At 55.7% G+C, this 8,889-nt stretch overlaps 1 long non-coding RNA gene across 1 annotated transcript; it reads left to right on the top strand.

Moving 5' to 3' along the window:
- The first annotated feature begins 1,543 nt into the window (after positions 1–1,543).
- LOC125633042 (uncharacterized) lies at positions 1,544–5,676 on the top strand. The gene is made up of 3 exons (XR_007355471.2): positions 1,544–2,552; positions 4,556–4,771; positions 5,086–5,676. It is a non-coding gene; the product is annotated as an uncharacterized LOC125633042 (long non-coding RNA).
- Positions 5,677–8,889: the final 3,213 nt, after the last annotated feature.

The raw sequence follows: 8,889 nt of genomic DNA, 5'->3' as shown, positions 1-8,889 counted from the left end.
TGATGCCTGGGGGTGCAGCTTGGAACCTGGGTAGAGGCTGGCTTGATGGACAGCTGGGTCCCTGCACTCTTAGCCAATCAGATCTCTTTGTGGGTGGAACTAGAGGGGAGCGACCTGCAGGAGGCAGCGCTCTGGGGCTGAGGGGGCAGGGGCTGGGGTGTTGCTCTGGGGCTGAGGAAAGCGGGGGTGCACTGGGGCTGAGGGGCCAGGGAAGGGGGGGTGCTCTGAGGCTGAGGGAAGTGGGTGGCGGGTGTCGCTCTGGGGCTGAGGGGGAGGGGCTGGGGTGTTGCTCTGGGGCTGAGGAAAGGGGGGATGCACTGGGGCTGAGGGGCCAGGGAAGGGGGGGTGCTCTGAGACTGAGGGAAGAGGGTGGGGGGTGTCGCTCTGGGGCTGAGGAAAGGGGGGGGTGCACTGGGGCTGAGGGGCCAGGGAAGGGGGGGGTGCTCTGAGACTGAGGGAAGAGGGTGGGGGGTGTCGCTCTGGGGCTGAGGAAAGGGGGGGTGCACTGGGGCTGAGGGGCCAGGGAAGGGGGGGTGCTCTGAGGCTGAGGGAAGAGGGTGGCAGGTGTCGCTCTGGGGCTGAGGGGGAGGGGCTGGGGTGTTGCTCTGGGGCTGAGGAAAGCGGGGGTGCACTGGGGCTGAGGGGCCAGGGAAGGGGGGGGTGCTCTGAGGTTGAGGGGAGGGGGAGGCGAAGCCTCTGAAATCCAGCAGGAGTAAGGAAGGGGCTGATCCAGGCCTGTGTGGGATGCGCGGGGTCAGGGGCTGGGGCGGTTGATGTAGGGCGAGGCCTGATGGACCCCTCTGCTCACAGGGGCTGCAGCCCAGCCCAGGCCTAGACTGGCTGGAAGACCCACTGCATGAGAAAGGTTTCATTCTCGGGGTGAGCTGGGGGGCCAGGAGAGGGGGGCCTGGGGATTTGGAGGGATGGGGCAACGAGCCCATTGCTGACAGTGGGAAATCGCCAGCTCCGGTACGGATGGGTACTGCTGACTTATTGAACGCTGTGACTGTGAACGAGTGACCTCCTTACCCGTGCTCTGACCAGCCCCCGGCTCTCACGCCACCCCACGGGGACTGGGAGCAAAGCTGCCCTTGTTTCCGGGAGCCCTTCTGGAGGGCACCCGCCCCGCGACACTGCCCACGTGGCTCCAGTGGTTGGCGCACCACCTGTGTGGGCCTGCGGGGGGCGTGAGTCGCATAGCTACCAGTGCTGACTGCGGGCTGTGGGGCCCGGCTCGCGTGGGATCAGGCTGACACAGGGCCCGAGCAGTCCGTGACAGTAGGTTACCGCACAGAATGACACCTGACAATGACACTTCCTTGTGCACACTTCCTTCCGTGGCATGGTCCAGCTGCAGCCGGGCAAACCTTTCCTACCGCAGACTTGGCCCGCAGGGACCAGACTGAAAAACGCGATTGGTGGCGCGTCCTGCTGGAGGCCCCCCGCCCGCAGAGCCTGCGGGCTCCTGCACGATCAAAACTCAGCCTACATACGCACAAAAGAGTCAAGCCGCCCACCTGCCTCCGGGGGGGTGGGGGGGGGGGTGGGTCACTTACTCTTGCCTACCCGCTGGGGTGCAGGAGCTGCCATCCCCTACCCTGTCACTCACCTGCCTCCCTCCTCGTCCTGTGTGCCCATGACCCCACCCGGTCTCCTGCACCTCTTGCAGCCCCTCTTCCTGCTCCCGAACAGTCTCCTGTATCCTGCCTCCTACCGTCACCTGCTACTTTCTCATCTGTCTCCTGCCCCTTCTGTGCCCCATACTCGCATATACCCCCACTGGCTTTCTCTGTCCCATCTCCTCACTGCCTGCCTGTGGCACCCTGAGTACAACTAATTACGTGGCTGGCTTCGGCCCCACTGACATCACTGGGAGACGGATGCTTTGGGTGAGGGGAAAATACATTTCTGCCATCCATCACGAGCCCCCGAGACGCGCCTTTAAAAATAAAGAACACCGAAAATCTTGAGACGTGCAGTGACATCGCAGGAAGGGGCAGCTCTCAGACAAGCTGGGCCCAGGCTGACCTGTCCATGCGGCTCCCAGGGCAACGAGCCCAGCTGGCTGCCCCCCAGCGCCTCCCTACGCACTAGCTGGATGGGTTGTCAAAGGTAGTGCCCAGACCTGTGCAGGGTGGGGGCACCTGGTCCGTGACAAGGGCTCCGGCGCAGGACAGTAGTGCAAATACAGTCCTAATGCAGCCCTCAGGGCCACAGTGCTGGGCGTCAGACGGCCCTGAGAGGAGACCGCGCCCTTAGAACCTGCTATGGGTCTGCTAGACAAAGGCACGGCTTTCCTTTCGATTTCACTGCCTCGCTGTAAGGGAGCCGATAAAAATACCCAAGTCCTGCGATGCCTTTCTCTGCTCCCCCGTCAGACAAGTTGTGTGTCTATTTCTCCCCCGCCCCTCGCTGATCTGCTCCTGTCTTCTCTGTGGTGCACAGGGGAAGCAGCTGCGCCCCAGAGCCCTAGGCCCTCTGGTCGACACGACAAAGTTAGGGCGACGCACGTCACCTGTGGCAACCTCTCTGTGCATGTGGCTCCAGCCGAGGTAAGTGCCCTGTTCCAGACACAGTAACCCCCCCCATGGCGTAGAGCCATGGGCAACCGCCTGAGGTTCACACAGCGTGAACGCAGACACTGCACGACTTGTGTTGGCCCCAATGCTCCTCCAGCAGCTGTCCCCGAATGCCCCATTCCCTGCACCAGTGACTGCTCTGGTCACCGTTTTAAATGCCACGGCCCAGGGGTCACAGAGACCAGGCGTGAGGCCTCTCCCCTGAAAAACCCTCTGCGGGTTTTTGAAATGCTTTTTCCTGATTGCCCACCGTGGCGACACACCTAGCAGCTCTCCTTCGCCGTGTGCCTCTGCCCAGCTGACCCTGCCGGGCCCCTGCAGGCCGAGGGGCACCAGCCGTGCGCCTGCCTGCCGGAGACAGGAAGCATTGGAACTCCTGGGCCTGTGGGGAGAGGAGCTTGTGCAAATGCAGCGATGCACCGGCCGTAGAAACGTGGCCACCTGCGAGCAGGTTGCACCAGGGCTGCAGCAAAGGGGTACAGCCAGGATCAGCTGCAGCGCTGCGTGCACGCCCAGGGACACCACGCGGCCAGGGAGCACACCAATAGTTCCGGTGCTGTGCCACAGACATGCCACCTCTGCCGTGAACTGCAGGGCGTCCTTTGATCGGCACCCCCCAGCTCATTGTGGGAAGCTTGGAGGAGCCTGTGACAGAGGCCCCATGCCATCAACACCAGCGAAGAGGACAGGGAGACGTGGCAGGCGACTGCAGCCATGCCATGAGCCTGGATCTGTTGGAGACTCCACCACAGTTTAGCCCAGCAGTCCCCAAACTTTTGAGGGTCACGCCCCCCCCTTACCCCTGTCTGTGCCCCTTGCCCCCCCGAGCCGGAAAAATTGGAAAGAGTCCAGCGGAGGACAACAAAAATGATGAGGGGACTGGAACACATGACTTATGAGGAGAGGCTGAGGGAACTGGGGATGTTTAGTCTGCGGAAGAGAAGAATGAGGGGGGATTTGATAGCTGCTTTCAACTACCTGAAAGGGGGTTCCAAAGAGGATGGCTCTAGACTGTTCTCAGTGGTAGCAGATGACAGAAGGAGGAGTAATGGTCTCAAGTTGCAGTGGGGGAGGGTTAGATTGGATATTAGGAAAAACTTTTTCACTAGGAGGGTGGTGAAACACTGGAATGAGTTACCTAGGGTGATGATTTAATTGGGGATTGGTCCTGCTTTGAGCAGGGGGTTGGACTAGATGACCTCCTGAGGTCCCTTCCAACCCTGATATTCTATGATTCTATGACTCCAGGGGTGAGGGGTGTGGACAGGGGTAAGGGGGCTGAGGCTAGGGCCACACAGCTGGGGGTGAGAGTGGGGCAGGGAGTGGGGCCACAGCCGGGCTGCGGTGGGGGCTGGCAGGCAGGCTGGCAGCCAGGTGCGGCTCAGCTCCTGGCCTTGCCCCCAGCCTCGGCCCCAGGCCAGGAATGGAGCTGCGGCCAGTGGTTGAGGCTTGGAGCTGGCACGGGGCCGAGAGCAGAGCTGTACCAAGGCTGGGGATGGGGCCAGGCCCAGGGCCAGGAGCCAAGGACACAGTTGGGGGCCAGACTGGAGCAGAGCTGGGGGCGAGGAGGGGCTGGGTGATGCTTCTTCCCTGCCCCCGTGGGGGCTAGTCTGGGCCCCACCGCGTTCCTCTGTGCCACCTGAGGGGGGGGGGCCCACACTTTGGGGACCTCTGGTTTAGCCTGTCCCCCCATGCAAGCGCGGACGAGCCCGATGGAGGGGAAGGGAACTTGGGTAAGTGTGTGCATGCACTTTTCTTTACACTGTTACATTTAAAGATGGCGCCCGGCCCAGCTCCAAGTTCACAAGACAAAGCGTTCAATGTTTCGTTGTTTTCCTCGAAGGGACAGAGGCAGAGCGACCACACACAGAGGGAGAGTTGGCATCTGCCGTTCATTCCCCTGTTGAGTCAGGTGGGGGGGCCCATGTGGAACACTTTGGGTATGTGCCCAGGGCTGCCCCGTTTATCCTCCTCAGGGAGACTGATGACACGTGCGTGGAGATGCTCTGCAGTCCTGTCCCGGAGGTTTCCAGGGTTGGCTGCTGTATTTCTTCCTCCGCGTAGAACACTTTCCTGTGCCACTCTGCGATGAGTCCAGCTGGCGGGGAGATGACGGCAGTACCCAGACGAGCAGCATACGGTCCCAGGCGGCTTGGGGGGCCAGTAGCAGCTATGCTCTGTGACCCTCACGGGTGAGTTATCAGCTAAAATCACCATTGCCTTTGGGAAATCGCGCCAGTACTCAGTGACGTTGCCCTGAGCTCGTACCCATCGAATAGGGACCAACATCTTATAGCTTCACGCAACAGAAACTCTTTCCCCCCTCGCCCTGATGGGCCGTACTCACAAGGGCTGGGGCCGAAGAGCCACGCTGGGCCGAGGGGCTCTAGCGCTGAAGTGGAGCATTTCTAATTAAGAGTGTTTCTGGGAAAAAGGGAAGGGAGTTCTGAAGCTTTTCTTCCCCTTTCGACTGTAAATCTAAGGTCCATCTGGCTGTTTCTATCAGCAGCTTCTGGTGGAGCAGCTTTAAAGGATGCCCTCGCCACACCCACAGAACATCTGACCCTCGTGAGGAGAAAGAAGAGAACCAGGGAGAACATGTTCTGTGAGATCCTGCAAGCTAGAGCTGCACAGGCGGGCTGATATGACCAACAGCCTGGAGAAGGACGGAGTGGCCAAGAGAAAGGCCCTGCAGGACACAGAGTGGGAAATGCACCAGGCCAATGGATCATCTCAGGCAGCTAACTCAAATGCTGCAGACCCTGGCTGACCTACAGGTCCAAAAATCCCACTTTTGCAGTCCTTGGAGGACTCCATGGTCGCTGCTCCCTACACCTGCCAACATACCACGTGGCAACCACTCCACATCACGCCACACTGGGGGACAGCAAGGAATACCAGTTTGACATACACTGACCTGAGAGAACCACGGCTAGTGTATGAGTAGCCACAATGGGCTGCCTTTGTGTACTCAAATAGATGTAAAAGTTCATTCCTTTCCACTTTCAAATTTTCACCCCGTTAAGCTATGTTACATTTGTATAATGTCACCTGTGGGGTTTTTGTGACCATTGACTTTCTGCACAGTGCACTGTTTTCCCCCCACTTGTTAAAAGTTCTATTTTTGGCAAATCAAATGATCTTCTAGTTCCCAGCAAATATTGCAGACTGGTAGCCAAAGCAAGCTGTACTTGTAAACACACACCAAGCACCACAACATTCATACTTCAGGAAAACACCCAGACAGATTTATAAATGTACCACAAGCCCTGCACAAAGCTCTAGGCCCAACAAACACACACTCCCAGGGCTGACCATTCAAGTGCTCTTTCAAAACCTCCCTCCACCGCCTAACTCCACCTTGGGCTCATGTAATGGCCCTTGTCTCTGGCTGTTCAAAGTCAGCGGCCAGCCACTCCACCCCAACCCTGGCAGAAGCTTTTCTCCCTTTACCTCACAGATCTTGCCGAGAAGGCCAATGGCATTTTGGGATGTATAAGTAGGGGCATTGCCAGCAGATCGAGGGATGTGATCGTTCCCCTCTATTCGACATTGGTGAGGCCTCATCTGGAGTGCTGTGTCCAGGGCCCCACACTACAAGAAGGATGTGAAAAAATTGGAAAGCGTCCAGCGGAGGGCAACAAAAATGATTAGGGGTCTGGAACATATGACTTATGAGGAGAGGCTGAGGGAACTGGGATTGTTTAGTCTGCAGAAGAGAAGAGTGAGGGGGGATTTGATAGCTGCTTTCAACTACCTGAAAGGGGGTTCCAAAGAGGATGGCTCTAGACTGTTCTCAGTGGTAGCAGATGACAGAACAAGGAGTAATGGTCTCAAGTTGTAGTGGGGGAGGTTTAGGTTGGATATTAGGAAAAACTTTTTCACTCGGAGGGTGGTGAAGCACTGGAATGCGTTACCTAGGGTGGTGGTGGAATCTCCTATCTTAGAAGTTTTTAAGGTCAGGCTTGACAAAGCCCTGGCTGGGATGATTTAGTTGTGGGTTGGTCCTGCTTTGAGCAGGGGGTTGGACTAGTCGACCTCCTGAGGTCCCTTCCAACCCTGATATTCTAGGATTCTATGATCTTATGCAGGACAAAACAGGCAGCTATAACCATTGGGATGTTTTTCTCACTAAGATCTAATCAAGTTAGTAAACTCCAGCAAGCGTCCCTTCACTCTACCAAGGAGACATTCAACATTCAACGCATCTCCTGAGCCAGTTGCTGAATCTTCGCTTGGCGCTGTCAAGGTGGCTGGTGTACAGCTCCATAAGGCAGGGCAGGCTGGGTCTCCAGAAATCATTACTGGCATTTCACGATCGCTAATGGTGATCTGCTGGCTAGGAGAGAATGTCCCTGTGTGCAGCTTTCGGAACAGCCCTGTGTTCTTAAAGATGCAAGCATCATACACTTCCCCTGGCCAGCTACAGTGATGTTGGTGAAGTCTCCTGATGATCCACCAATATTTGCATAAACCATAGAAAACTAGCCCTTTCTGTTGCTGTACTCTGTGGCAAGGTGGGATGGTGCCAACATAGGGACGTGTGTCATCTATCACCCCAACGTGTTTCAGGAACCCAATTACTGCAAATCCATCCACTATTTCCTGCACATTGCTGAGGGTCACCGTCCTGCATAGCAGAAGATGATTGATGGCCCTGCACACTTGCATGACAACAGCTCCCACTGTGGATTTGCCAACTCCAAAATGATTTCCCACTGACCAGCATTCCGGCATTGGAAGCTGCCCGTGTGTGATCACCATTCACTTTTTCATTGTCAGTACAGTTCTCATGCTGGTGTCATTGCGCTGGAGGGCTGGGGTGAACTTGGCACACACGGCCAGGAACGTGGCCTTTTGAATCCGAAAGTTCTGCAGCCCCTGCTCATCCCAAAACTGCATTACGATGTGATCCCTCCAGTTAGGGCTCAGAAGCATCGCTCCACCAAGGGCAGCTGCTCTGTGCATGCCACCAGCAACCCTGAATTGTTTTTTGCGAAGTACCTCAGGAAACTGTCCTTAAAGATGGCATCACGTCCCCTGTTGCAGACCTTCCTGTGAGTCTGCAAATACAGGAGCATTGTGCATCCTGGAGCTGCAATGTTCATAAGAATAGTGCAGAGTTTTGCATGCTCTGTGCTTCGCTAAGAGGTGGCAGGCACTGAAAAGTGCTGTACAGGCTTGTGGGATTTTTTTTAAATGGTGCAAAAATTATGGACTATGGATGTCATTATGGGATGGAGAAGTTGCATGCTGGAAACCTGATCTGTAGCACCCAGAGCTCTCTGGGCAAGTCATTACTACCCCACAACACTGTGAACATTCCCCCAAAGCCATTATCCTGGAAGGTGGCGTGTGGCATGCTGGGATACCTACCTGTGGTGCACTGCACTTGACACTAACTCAAGGACCCCTGGGGAGTCCACACAGAGCCAATGCAAGCAGCCACGTAGGCAGACAATGGTGGCTGTAGGCCGATGTAACTTGGACAAACCAGTTTGTAGTGCAGACATGGCCCAGTAAAACCCAGTTTCGTCCCCAAAGATTTCATAATCTAAATAGCCAAGACAAAGTGCAGGAGAAAGGATTTTTTCCCATTTCCACCCTGAATTGCCTCCACTTGCTTTGTGCTTTTCAAACATCAGGTACCAGCTTTGGGAGGCTCAGCCTATGCAATGTTTGAAGGACTCAGGGAAGCTTCATTCAGGTGTAGCGTTGCCTCATCCTAGATCTCGGCTTTTGGTTTAAACTCTAGAATCTTTATTAACTGATGCTGTACTTACAGATTAATCAAATTAAGGACAGGCAGGACTATAAAATCATCGAGACCGACCACCTGTATATCCCAGGCCCTTAAATTTCACCCAGTTACCCCTACATTGAGCCCAGTAACTTGTGTTTGACTAAAGCAAACTTCCAGAAATGCCTCCAGTCTTGATTAGAAAACATGAAGAGCTGGAGAATCTACCACTGGCCTTGGGAGTTGGTTCCAACGGTTAATCACCCTTATTTAAAACATTGTGCCTTATTTCCAATTTGAATTTGTCTGGCTTCAGCTTCCAGGCATTGGTTCTTGCCCTGCCCTTCTCTGCTGGATTAAAGAGCCTGTCAGTACTTGGTATTTTCTCCTTGTGAAGGTCCTTAGACACGGAGATCAAGTCACCTCTCAATCTTTTTGGTAAGCTAAACAGATGGAGCTCATGGAGTCTCTCCCTGCAAGGCATTTTCTCCAGCACTCAGATCAGGTTTGTGGCTGTCTCCTGCACCCTCTCCAATTGTTCTACATCTTTTAAAAAATACAGACACCAGA

The sequence above is a fragment of the Caretta caretta genome, chromosome 2, assembly GCF_965140235.1.
Source record: "Caretta caretta isolate rCarCar2 chromosome 2, rCarCar1.hap1, whole genome shotgun sequence".
In the NCBI taxonomy this organism is placed as follows: Eukaryota; Metazoa; Chordata; order Testudines; family Cheloniidae; genus Caretta; species Caretta caretta.
This window is presented reverse-complemented; position numbering and strand designations above follow the sequence as displayed.